Consider the following 12,321-nt stretch of genomic DNA (forward strand, 5'->3'; position numbering starts at 1 on the left):
CGAGGACAAGTGGGAGACCAAATTGGAGGTGGAAGATGGAGTGAAAAAGATTTTGAGTGATCGGGGCCTGAACATGCGGGAGGGTGAAAAGCGTGCAAGGAATAGAGTGAATTGGAACGATGTGGTATACCGGGGTCGACGTGCTGTTAATGGATTGGACTAGGGCATGTGAAGCGTCTGGGGTAAACCATGGAAAGTTTTGTGCGGCCTGGATGTGGAAAGAGAGCTGTGGTTTCGGTGCATTATTACATGACAGCTAGAGACTGAGTGTGAACGAATGTGACTTTCGTTGTCTTTTCCTAGCGCTACCTCGCGCAAATGCGGGGGAAGGGAGTTGCCATTTCATGTGTGGCGGGGTGGCGATGAGAATGAATAAGGGCAGACACTATGAATTATGTACATGTGTATATATGTTTATGTCTGTGTGTATTCATATGTATACGTTGAGATGTATACGTATGCATATGTGCGTGTGTGGACGCGTATGTATATACATGTGTATGTGGTTGGGTTGGGCCATTCTTTCGTATGTTTCCTTGCGCTACCTCGCTAACGCTGGAGACAGCGACAAAGTATAATATATATATATATATATATATATATATATATATATATATATATATATATATATATATATATATTTTTTTTTTTTTTTTTTTTTTTTATACTTTGTCGCTGTCTCCCGCGTTTGCGAGGTAGCGCAAGGAAACAGACGAAAGAAATGGCCCAACCCCCCCCCCCCCCCCCCCCCCACCCATACACATGTACATACACACATCCACACACGCAAATATACATACCTACACAGCTTTCCATGGTTTACCCCAGACGCTTCACATGCCTTGATTCAATCCACTGACAGCACGTCAACCCCTGTATACCACATCGCTCCAATTCACTCTATTCCTTGCCCTCCTTTCACCCTCCTGCATGTTCAGGCCCCGATCACACAAAATCCTTTTCACTCCATCTTTCCACCTCCAATTTGGTCTCCCTCTTCTCCTCGTTCCCTCCACCTCCGACACATATATCCTCTTGGTCAATCTTTCCTCACTCATTCTCTCCATGTGCCCAAACCATTTCAAAACACCCTCTTCTGCTCTCTCAACCACGCTCTTTTTATTTCCATTTCTTTTTATTTCCACACATCTCTCTTACCCTTACGTTACTTACTCGATCAAACCACCTCACACCACACATTTTCCTCAAACATCTCATATATATATATATATATATATATATATATATATATATATATATATATATATATATATATATATATATATATATATATGCTGGAGAGAGTGCACGTAAGAGGAGAGTTATACAACAATAATCCAGTGTGAGGAAGAGGGTCACCTGCGTCAGTGTAGGTCATCCCAACACGTGCCACCTGGACACACCAGAGCCAACCCGCCTAGGTGCCCGCCCTACACCCAACTAACGCTACACTCCCACTACCGTTCACACCACTAACGCTACACCCCTACTACCGCTCACCCCACTAAAGCTACACTCCCACTACCGCTCACCCCACTAACGCTACACCCCCACTACCGCTCACCCCACTAAAGCTACACTCCCACTACCGCTCACCCCACTAACGCTACACTCCCACTACCGTTCACCCCACTAACGCTACACACCTACTATCGTTCACCCACTAAGGTTACACTCCCACTACCGTTCACCCCATTAAAGCTACACACCCACTACCGTTCTACCCCCTAGCGCTACACTCCCACTACCGTTCACCCCACTAACGCTACACTCCCACGGCCGTTCACCCCACTAACGCTACACTCCCACTGCCGTTCACCCCACTAACGCTACACACCCACTACCGTTCACCCCACTAACGCTACACTCCCACTACCGTTCACCCCACTAACGCTACACACCCACTACCGTTCACCCCACTAACGCTACACTCCCACTACCGTTCACCCCACTAACGCTACACTCCCACGGCCGTTCACCCCACTAACGCTACACTCACACTACCGTTCACCCCACTAACGCTACACTCCCACTGCCGTTCACCCCACTAACGTTACACTACCACTGCCGTTCTCTTACCAGTGAACCTCACACTATAGGGACGTTCCTTTCAACCCTCAGCTCCATCAATCTTTGCCGACGGTTTCGGCGTCTGACAACCTCTCCTCATCCCCTATCTGTCACTGGGAACTAGGCATGTGTAATCCTATACACTACTGACGACTCACAACATCAAAGGCTAGAAATACAAAAAAAAAATCCGTCTTACACAGGACACTGGAAATATGTAATCACTGCCCGAACATCACAATCACTAGACGAATCTGGGCAACATTACAGACATGTTATCTTAATTCAGAAGGAATAACTATATCTTTTTTCCGCCACTTTCCCAACGGAAACATGCGTCAAGAGCGTTGCGTGGCGTTCCATGCCCTGCGTATCAATTAACTAGCGTTAATGGCTCTTAATCATCTCGTCTATTAAGGCCAGGTGTGCACCTCCCACCTCAGGTGCCGGGGGAGGGGAGGCGGAGGTTCAGAAGCGCTGATCCACGCTATCGTGAGCCTCAAAGTGCCAGGCGCCGCTAAATCCACCGACCTACCCACACATCAGAGCTAAATTAACTAGACGATTAACGGCAGCTATAATTCCCCTTCTGGTAGGAGCAAAAGCTTGACTGTATCTACTTTAGACGGTTTAAACTGGGCCTGAGGGGACTTGGACACGTGGGTCCCCTCAGATAGGATGGTCCCCTCAGACATGTCGATCCCCCTCAGACAGCATAGTCCTCTCGGACATGATCCCCTCAGACAGGACGGTCCCCTCTCGGCCCCCTCAGAGATGTCGATCCCCCAGACAGAACAGTCCCCTCAGACATGTCGATCCCCCCTGACAGAACGGTTCCCTGTCGATCCCCTCAGACATGTCGATCCCCTCAGACGGGACGGTCCCCTCAGACGGGACGGTCCCCTCTAGTATTCCACTCGACCTTCCTGGTGCCGCATGCCTCGCCTACCCCCTCCCGAGAACACGTGCATCGCGCTACTAAGCCAACGGTCACGAGGCACACGGGCCGACCCCCTCCTCCTCCCCTCGACCAGCCGTCGCCATGACGACCAATGTGACGCACCTGACACTTGGATAACCGCGGGGCCGCTTCCTCAAGGCTCACGCGACGCCTCGCCCCTTGACGGGACCTTCCTCCCATCCTCCACGTGCCTGGGGGAGCGTCGGGTGAGACGGCGACCGGGTCGTGTCACGGCACGGCTAAGGCCAGGGATTCAGGGCTGAAGGGCTTACTGTCGGGGGAGGGGGAGGTGGGTGGCGCTCATGGAGCAAGGCTGGGGGATGGTGCACGCAGGGGCCACAGTAATGGAGGTAATGGTGGAGATATACAGGGTTTACGGTGGTAACGTGACACGTGTGGATTTATAATAGACTACGGTGAAGGGAATTAGTTTTCCCATTACATATTTTATCAAGGGCAGGTTATTTAATACTTTTGTCTCTACCTGTGTGTGTGTGTGTGTGTGTGTGTGTGTGTGTGTGTGTGTGTGTGTGTGTATATATATATATATATATATATATATATATATATATATATATATATATATATATATATATATATATATACATATATATTCCTATGAGTCCACGGGGAAAATGAAACACGATAAGTTCCCAAGTGCACTTTCGTGTAATAATCACATCATCAGGGGAGACACAAGAGAGAAATATAAGTCAGTTGATATACATCGAAGAGACGAAGCTAGGACGCCATTTGGGAAACATGCGATTGTCAAAGACATATAAATATAAATATATATATATATATATATATATATATATATATATATATATATATATATATATATATATATATATATATCTTCTTTCTTTCTTTCAAACTATTCGCCATTTCCCGCATTAGCGAGGTAGCGTAAAGAACAGAGGACTGGGCCTTTGAGGGAATACCCTCACCTGGCCCAATTCTCTGTTCCTTCTTTTGGAAAATTAAAAAAAAAAAACGAGAGGGGAGGATTTCCAGCCCCCCGCTCCCTCCCCTTTTAGTCGCCTTCTACGACACGCAGGGAATACGTGGGAAGTACTCTTAATCCCCTATCCCCAGGTGGTTTGATCGAGTAAGTAACGTAAGGGTAAGAGAGATGTGTGGAAATAAAAAGAGCGTGGTTGAGAGAGCAGAAGAGGGTGTTTTGAAATGGTTTGGGCACATGGAGAGAATGAGTGAGGAAAGATTGACCAAGAGGATATATGTGTCGGAGGTGGAGGGAACGAGAAGAGGGAGACCAAATTGGAGGTGGAAAGATGGAGTGAAAAGGATTTTGTGTGATCGGGGCCTGAACATGCAGGAGGGTGAAAGGAGGGCAAGGAATAGAGTGAATTGGAGCGATGTGGTATACCGGGGTTGACGTGCTGTCAGTGGATTGAATCAAGGCATGTGAAGCGTCTGGGGTAAACCATGGAAAGCTGTGTAGGTATGTATATTTGCGTGTGTGGACGTATGTATATACATGTGTATGGGGGTGGGTTGGGCCATTTCTTTCGTCTGTTTCCTTGCGCTACCTCGCAGACGCGGGAGACAGCGACAAAGCAAAAAAAAAAAAAAAAAAAAAAAAAAAATATATATATATATACATATATATATATATATATATATATATATATATATATATATATATATATATATATATACACGCCCATGCATGTACATATATATACATATGCATACACAGAGATATATAAACATGTAATATACATCCATGCTCGCCTTTATCCATTCCTGGCGCCACCCCGCCCCACAGGAAACAGCATCGCCCCTTCCCCTTCAGCGAGGTAGCGCCAGGACCTTTGTAAAAGTTCCTGCAGCCCAAAGCTGTGCTACTTCCAGTGGGAAGGAAATGCAGACTTCTTTGGAGTGAGAAGTTCTTTGGAGACACTGATACTCCCTGTGATACCATCAGGAAAATAAGAGCAACATCTAAATTATGTTACGAGCTGAATAAAGTTCCGCAAGGGGCATGACTAAGGCAACATAGTAACTAAAGTCATGCGTCTTGTGTCACTCAAATGGTCAGACGCCGGGAGGCGACTATACCAGGGTGTCCCGCCTGGCAACGGACGACCCACAGACGACGACGACGACGAACGGTGGGACGACAGGATGAGGGGCGACCACGGAGGGAGCAATCCACACATGCCTTGAGAGGCACACGGTAAAGCATGATGATCAGGTCTCCAGACAAAGGCACCCCAGGCAGCCGCCGGTGGTGCGCTACCCTCCCCACCATGGGGTGAGGTGGTGTGCTGCTCTCCCCACTTCAGGGGGAAGGGGGGGGGGGTGCTGCGCTCCCCACTACGAGGTGAAGGTTGCTTCTCTTCTTACCCCAAGTTGAGGATTTGTGGTGTATTCCCATACCGGGGTGAGGGTGTGGTGTTCTTCCTACCCCTGGGTGAAGAAGTGTTCTGTTCTCCCCACCTTGGGGTGAGGTATGCTGTTCTTCCTACCCCAGGTCCAGGAAGTGTTCTGTTCTCTTCACCACGGGGTGGTGAGGGTATGCTGTTCTTCCTACCCCGGGGCGAGATGAAACAATATGAAAAAGAAAATATACGCTTCTACATTAGTTCCCATTTTCATCACAGCTTTTTGTACAATCTGATCTCCTTCCGTGTGTCTGGGAACTTTCCCAAAAGACCAGCAAGTTTCCATTCCTCTTAGACAATTAAGTTGTTTATCTATACATAATGACGAGAACTTGAGCTCTCAGATCCAACACCTGACGCTCGATCGCAATCGTCGAGTAGTGTGGCACCAATCGTCGAGTAGTGTGGCACCAAGACCATGCCAGCCCTGACCCTAGTTACCTAGAGCCTGCAGGTTCTCCTCACCCGTGTCCCCCTCCCCTTGCTTAACGAGCTAGCCTAAAAGGGGTCCCCTTCACTTGCTTCAGTCATAAGGAGAAGGGTGAAGCCACCTAGCGAAGACCGTATGCAAACATTCCACTGGTCCCAGGGAGTGTCTACTACCCCTGCAAATGAGTCTGCATCCAAGCTTCCTTGGTGAGGGTCTGGTTCTACCAGGTTGTTTGAGGCTGTAGGTCTCAGTTCACTGTATCTCCTGCGACCACAATGATTTGGAACATCAAGGAGGAGGAAGCTGTACACTTTCAACTTTCAAACAGGTCCGGATGTGTCTCCCTATGGTAATTCCCCACGTTTCCAGGCGGGAAAGTGAACGGACGTGTGGGCGCCAGACATCTTTGTTCTTGACGTCTCCTACAGCATCTCTGCTCTCCAGTGGAATGAATTTGCATACACACACTACCCGGTGTGTCCTTTCAACGTGGGACTATCCTTGCATGCAGGTCGAAAAACGAAGCATCAGTATTTTCTGCAGACATATTATGATCCCTCTCTTCACGCATCCGTATTCTGATAAGTGGAGCTTTAGAGCTTTTAGCCTGGCCCAGTAATTCAGATGTTTTACCGATTCGATGCGGGTGGAAAAGGAGGTGTGAACGGTTTGCAGCTCAGCAATTGCTCCGGTTGTGTTTGTTAATGCCAGCGCCCGGCAGTATCCCAGTAGGAAGGGAGGAGAATGCGTTTTAAAGTGCCATCACTGGGCTTTCCTCCCTCGTTCTCAGGGGCCTCACCACCCAGCCTACACCTCCTTCCTTGATTACACAGCCCCACCGTTGTATTCCTGAGAGGTTGTCCAATCTCCTCAGTTCCAGAGCTATGACGTATCCTCCTCTTGTTACGGTCAACCCTCTATCCAGTTGTCGTCCGGTAAATTATTTGATTTCTTAGATCGATACGTGGTGATGGAGACGAAAAATCTCGACGAACATTACGTTATTTTCGATGAAAAATCTCGTTGAAATTCAAGTTATTTTCAGAGGCCCAGGGGACTGCTTGGAAGCTCGCCAGTCTTGATGGTTTTGAGAGATCGCAGTCCACTACGGTGCCATATCATAGTGTCAGCCGTAGAGGATGATATACCATAGTGCCATGCACCATTGTCAACCATATGTCTAGGGAACAGTAGGGTACCAGGCGCAGTACCCCGGTGGTATCACAGGGTTTAACAGCAGTAGTTCCAGTGGATATCGTATGGTTAACTCTCACCAGCTGAGATACGCTGGAAAATGATGGATCCAGCAGCGCCAATAGTTTGACAGTGATTCCCTTTGTGCACATGTGAGATGCCAGATGGTCACATTTGTCAGAGACCTTCGTCAGGTCTGAGTGAATAACAACATTCTTTTCCCCTCCCGTCCTTAACGGCGTCAAGGATCTCACTACAATAGTGGAGCAGCTGTGTGAAAAGCAGGATTGTCCTAGCTGTGACTCCTTACCGTTCCAGGCTACATAGCTTACTTCATTTTGAATACCTTACTCACATTTTTCTTCCCCTCTTTATGTAGTACACATACGTGCAAGCAGTTTGTAAAATCCTAGGATAACCTACCGTTAACATTCTACTCCCAGAGTGTTCTGAATGCCTGTGTCACAGAGAGATCTTGTATCGTCTCACTGGAATAAAGCTCGTGTGGCTCCTGATCAGCGAAGCGTGTGGTAGGTAAGAAGACCCTACGCTTACGTAGGTGGGTGAGGGGAGGGAGGCGAGTGACGCTTTCGCTTTATCGGAAGTGGTGTGAGGCGGGCGCTATCCCTGCGCCAGGGGACGAAGGACGGGTGCCATCCCTGCACCAGGGGACGAGGGACAGGTGCCATCCCTGCACCAGGGGACGAGGGACGGGTGCCATCCCTGCACCAGGGGACGAGGGACGGGTGCTATCCCTGCACCAGGGGACGAGGGACGGGTGCCATCCCTGCACCAGGGGACGAGGGACGGGTGCCATCCCTGCACCAGGGGACGAGGGACGGGGTGCCATCCCTGCACCAGGGGACGAGGGACGGGGTGCCATCCCTGCACCAGGGGACGAGGGACGGGTGCCATCCCTGCACCAGGGGACGAGGGACGGGTGCCATCCCTACAGCACGGGACGAGGGACGGGTGCCATCCCTGCACCACGGGACGCGTCAGTTAACCACTTTAATTATCTAAAGTGACGCCCCGGCCTCGTACTGGGTCATATTGGTGCACTGGAGTAAGGTGACCATTTGGACTGGGAACTGGTCGACCATCTCTGATGCGATACAGATGAAGCATCGCCGCTAAACTTGTAGCTTCACGGGACCACATAATACAACACAGCCGACTGTAGGCGCATTTGGCTTGTTAATCCAGTTTAAGTACAACCTGAAGTCTTCTTCCTTTTCCAATTTTACAGTCAAAAGTGAATACAACTGAGATGACTACCTGACCAGATTTACCCAGATGACATTCTTAATGGCATTTCCCCTTCAATGTCATCAATAATCCATCTGAATCTTACGATTATTTTAAAAAAATTTCCGCGCAGTTTCGCGAGGTAACTCTGCCGGGAGACTGACAGACGACAGAGGGTACGACCTTTCTTATTTGTTCAATGCTGGCAATACGAGGCTGCTGAAGATCGCACCACACACGAGAAAAGGGCCAATCTGTTAGCATAATGGTCCAGCCGACGTCGTGAGAACACACCTGGCTCACCTTAGAAAGGAGCAGAGGGCAGAGCGACACGTTGCTATGGAAGGAACGCTGCACCTTCCAACTGTTGACAAAGTCCGCGTTGCCTTCTACCCTTACAAATGATCCTGGTGCATGGAGCCTGACACAAACTCGACCACGTTATCAGCAAGCACTGATCACAACAGAAACACCACAATAACAACAGAATCATTTGTCTCCCGATGTTCCCTGACAGATGCCAGGACCCAACACGGCCACGCAGGGGGCTGGAGAACAGCCAAATGCTCGCCACCCGTCAAGTATGAACATAACGGAGCCACAACACAACCAAGAGACCACCAGAAACACTAGTAAAAGGATCGACGGCATGTAATAATCCTACATATACACGGCACACCTGTTAACATTATATATATATATATATATATATATATATATATATATATATATGTATATATATATATGATTGGACAATCACATGTTTACCAAATGGCGTCCTAGCTTCGTCTCTTCGATGTATATCAACTGACTGTTATATTTCTCTCATGTGTCTCCCCTGATGATGTGATCATTACACGAAAGTGCACTTGGGAACTTTTCGTGTTTCATTTTCCCCGTGGACTCATAGGAATATATATATATATATATATATATATATATATATATATATATATATATATATATATATATATATATATATATATATATAAATAACAGTCTGAGCCAGGTGCCCATTTTATCGACCAACCCTTCGAGTGGATGAACAGCTGGGTTGACTGCGGACCCACCGCCGTAATCAGGATTCGAACCTAAGCGCTCGACCTTGCGCGGCCAGTGAATGTACATAACCCTCGCTTCTCACCTTATCTCCACCCTTATATCTCGGCCTTCCATCGAGTCCCAGTGGAAGCCGTTTTCGATAGCAGGGTTCAGGCCCTAGTGATCTGGCCCAGATAAAAAAAGGACCTTTTGTTTCCGGATATTTTGAGGATTAGGTAAAGTATGAAGGATTGGAACTCTTTTGTATCTAAACACATCGAGGATCGAGAACACTCTGGAAGGACCTTATCTACTTGGCTTTGATTCGTCTCTAGTTTCCCCATCGTTCTCTTCGTAAGATGAAAGATGTCGCGCAGTCTTAGGGATCCCTTCTTGTAATCACTACACAGCATGGAGGAGGATGAATGAAGATCTAAGACCCTTCCCTGTACTTACTACACGCGTACCTGCCTGCACACGAGATACAACGAGGAGGAGGCTGAGTGTTGGCCGGACAGAAAGTCATTCAACGCCGAGAGGATAAAAAGGTTCGCTGGCCAGTAAACGCTCACTCCAGGGTAGGTCCTCTGGGGGACCTTACACCTCCACTCTCGTCACAATCTCACGTCTCTGGTAAATTCCCACATACTTGACCTTACCCAAGATATGACTCAGCTTTGGAAATCAATATTCCCTAAATATAATCAAATAAAATTTTGAAAAAATTAAGACCTTTTTTTTTAGGGTATTTCAATAGGTCATCTATCAATGTTGAGAGGTCATGAGGAAGTCTGCCGTAAGTATGACCAGACACAGTGTTATGAGGTACCGCACGTGAGGTTCTGCCCCTCGGTGTAAAGACCTTAAGGAAGAAATGACCTTGAGTGACCTGCGCCGTGACCTGTCAAAGACTGGACCGTAACCTAACCTTGACCTATGCAACAAACCGCACCGAGAACCTGACCTTGACCCTTATAACACAGCCGGCACCAGGGCTGTGACCTCTCAATAGGGGACCATGACCATAACCTTGACCCCTATAACACAACCGGCACCAGGGTTATCACCTTTAATACAGTACCATTAGCCTGACCCCGACCCGCTATATCACAACCTAATTCCGTTATGAGACTAAAATGTGCCAATGTTAGGACGCGGATTTTCTATTCATTATTTCTTTCATCAGGAAAATAGGGATGGATAACTTTCAAATAAATACACATAACAATTGCCTGACCCATGTTCTTCTGTCGCACCCAATGATGTAGTAAAACACAAGTGACTCGCTTGATGAGCAGCGAAAAAGATTTTGAAATATTTAATATAGAAATAAACATAAAACATCGAGCCAGAACTACAACAACACGAAGGTTGTCGTCCAGGCTCTCGGACACTCTGGTTTCTGCCCGTGGCGCGACCCTGAACAGGCAGACCAGCTGGGCGGTCAGTTCATGGGGTGGGAGGGAAGGGGAGTGTCCACGGCTGTGGTTGCTGCCGGAGTCCCGGTCACGGACGGCACAACACACACACACACAAGTCAAGGGGCAAGGTCCCTTGGTAACGGTGAGTAGGGAGGCAGGCAGCGGTGGCCAGGGCTGCCCCGACTTGGAGGTGTCTCAGTAATAGTGAGTAGGGAGAGAGGCAGCAGTCACCACGGCAGCCTAGATCTGGCTGGCTACCTCAGGTCATATCGAGGTCATTCACACCCCGTGGCTTCAGCATCACCTGGCGAGGACCTGCCACCTGCATCGCCACGGCCTCCAGACCCGCCTCATCACGAACAAGGACCACATGTAAACACAGACCAAGTTCATATGCCGGCCATAAAACCTGGGGTTTAAGCACCGCCTGCGGAGTCATCCCCCCCTCCTTAAAGGAGACGGGACGGAGCAAGGGAGTGTGGGACAGTGGAGGTGACGGGTGGAGGAACGCAGCGGTAAGAAGGATGGACGGGGCACACTGTGGTTGAGAGGATTGTGGTGGAGGATGGTGCATGTATGGCATGGCAGGATCGTGGATGTGTGTGTGTGTGTGTGTGTGCGTGGGGGGGGGGGGGGTGATGGAGACCAGGAACTGAAGGTGTTTTCCAACAGCAAGCCAGGTGCTGGTCAGAGTGGGTGTTTCTCCACCACCTTCACCCTCCAACAAACGGATGATCCCCACCATATTCATCCTCCAACAGGCGGATGTTCCTCCATCAAGTCCACCCTCCAACAAGCGCGGTGATCCTCCCCCACTTCCGCCCTCCGACAGGCGTTTACTCCTGCACCAGCGTTACCCACTAACTAGTGTGTTCCTCCACCACTCTCACACTCCAACAACCAAGTGTTCCTCCAACACCCTTACCCTCCAACAAATGAGTGTTCCTCCAAGATCCTTACCCTCCAACAAACGGCTGTTCCTCCAACACCCTTACCCTCCAACAAACGGGTGTTCTTCCAACACACCCTTACCCTCCAACACACATGGTATTACAACAGTCAAATATTCTTACCACAAGTAACACATTACCCTGGAAGACAATTACTCTTTCTCATCACAGGGTAAACAAAGACGTGACAAAGCCTGTCTTGGGAAAGGATAGAAAGCCCTATCTCACCTCGTACACGATAAACAATAATAACTAAGAAAATAAACAATAATAACATCAATACAAAACAGATACACCAATGAAAGAAAAATAATTCATGGATTTGAAAAAAATAAGATTATATCGAGAATGTGATAAGATGAAGATTATATTGAGAATGTAATAAAATGAAGATTATATTGAGAATGTAATAAAATGAAGATCATTTTGAGAATGTAATAAAATGAAGATTATATTGAGAATGTGAAAAAAATGAAGATTATACTGAGAATGTGATAAAATGAAGATTATATTTTGTAATGAAATGGAGATTATATCAAGGATGTAATAAAATGGAGATTATATCAAGAATGTAATAAAATGAAGATTATAT

General features: G+C 47.8%; 1 protein-coding gene across 13 annotated transcripts in view; it reads right to left on the reverse strand.

Annotated features, from left to right (window-relative positions):
- The window catches only part of LOC139749028 (hormone receptor 4-like), a 500,349-nt gene that overhangs the window by 109,178 nt on the left and 378,850 nt on the right, over nt 1-12,321 (reverse strand). The gene's annotated exons all lie outside the window — the stretch shown is intronic.

This window comes from Panulirus ornatus, chromosome 1 (assembly GCF_036320965.1).
Source record: "Panulirus ornatus isolate Po-2019 chromosome 1, ASM3632096v1, whole genome shotgun sequence".
Lineage (NCBI taxonomy): Eukaryota > Metazoa > Arthropoda > Malacostraca > Decapoda > Palinuridae > Panulirus > Panulirus ornatus.